Here is a 1,724-nt window from a genome sequence, read left to right on the forward strand (position 1 = left end):
GATCTAGAAATGGTCTTTTTAACTATGAATGTTAATCTGTTTTACCTTACCTTTTCATTTCATGCATAGTAGATCATAGGATAGTCTAAAATAACCCATGCCAATCCATCTCAGTTTGCTACTGCCTAGTATGTCAATATTTCTCCCTTAACAATTTTCCTATATTTGTATTTCTCACATCTCAATTACTAGTGTCTGTTTGCAACTGTTCCTCCTCCTTTGTGTTTCTCAATATGAAAGTTTAGCCTCTGGTGCCAAATCTGCTAGTCTGAGTGTATTCTTTTGTTGACAGGGTTTTCAAAGGTCTATCATTTTGGAAGTGGATGGCCCGTGCTTCTTCCCAGTTTATCTTTATTTGGATGTCCAGCTTTAGAACACTATCTGGCAGACAAGCATTTTACCCAAAAGAGCAGATTAAAGGTCCTTCCAGCTAACAGACTGTTCCCTCCCTTAAATAGTTGTTTATTGGCAGTGGTTTGGAAAAGGTGATGGAGTTAGCAAACAGAGACACTGCCACACACCAATATCACGAGGGCAGCAATAGTGATGGGAAGGAGTAGCCTGAAGCCCCAGATGAGGCCCTTCTCCCCCTCAAGTGTTAAGTCTAGGAGGGCACTGGGGTCTGGAGTATCAAGGGGACAGCTTTAGAACACCTCCACTTAGTAGACATGGTTAGAGACGAAGAAGGACTTGCTTGCTGCGGCCCCAGCCTGACCACTTGGGGTGAACTTTCCTTGGCAGGAGAGGCTGTTGGCCAGGGTTCCCTTGAAATACTCCTCCTGGCTGCCTTCAGATTCTCCTTCTTCCCACCCCAGGCCTTCAATGCAGAGGCCTGCAAGGCTTGGCCATAAGAGAATGTCAGGGCCCATGGCTTCAGCAGGGGTCACTTGTCATTTGTTGATGGCATTGAGGTTAATGGATGCCTCATCCTCACTCTGGCCTACAGACAGGAAGGTGATCCCAGTAATGGGGAGCAGGGGCACTGTGTGGCACCATGCTGTAACAGTTGCCATGGCAACCTACTCATGAGAAAACTCTGTGCAGGCATGGCCTGGGGTTACCATATTAGGCTTTAGCAAAGTGCCTTCCAAATAGATGTGGTGGTCATTCAGAGCCTTGTAGAGGGCAGCCAGACCCTTCTCCATTACAGACTGACAGTGTGTCAGGTCATGGTCATCATCAGGAAGGATCTCACTCAGGCTTCACAATGGGAACAATCCCATTCTGCTGGCAGATGCTGGCATAATGGGCCAGCACGTTGGCATTTTCCATGATGGCAAGGGCTGAGGAGGTATGTTTTCTAATCTTCAGCACACAGCGTCATGTAACAAAGTCAGCTCCATTCTTCTTGTACTGAGCACAGCGCTTGGACAGGCCATCCAGCCCTTGGGTGCTGGTGGTCTCGCCATTAGTTCCTGCCACCCTTGTCAACCTTGATTCCCAAAACAGCATCCTTAGACTTGAGGGGAAGGGATGCCCATCGTCCACCTTCTGGTAGAGGGTCTCATGGAAGAGGATGGCACCCCCGATGCAGGGGTTCACATAGTCGCTGGTGGTCAGCAACAATATCCCTAGTACCACGACCCCTTCTAAACCCAGCCTGGACTTCCGGCAGTTCTCTGCTGATGTGCTGTTCTAATTGTTTTTGGATGATCTTCAGTAGAATCTTGCTTGCATGTGAAATCAATGACACTGTTCTGTAGTTTCCACACTCAGTTGGGTCA

At 47.8% G+C, this 1,724-nt stretch overlaps 1 pseudogene; it reads right to left on the reverse strand.

Moving 5' to 3' along the window:
- Window positions 1-659: 659 nt before the first annotated feature.
- LOC102868047 overlaps window positions 660-1,724 on the reverse strand; it is a 97,168-nt pseudogene continuing 96,103 nt past the window's right edge.

Source organism: Elephantulus edwardii, unplaced genomic scaffold (genome assembly GCF_000299155.1).
Source record: "Elephantulus edwardii isolate Elephantulus edwardi_28Jun2011 unplaced genomic scaffold, EleEdw1.0 scaffold00021, whole genome shotgun sequence".
In the NCBI taxonomy this organism is placed as follows: domain Eukaryota; kingdom Metazoa; phylum Chordata; class Mammalia; order Macroscelidea; family Macroscelididae; genus Elephantulus; species Elephantulus edwardii.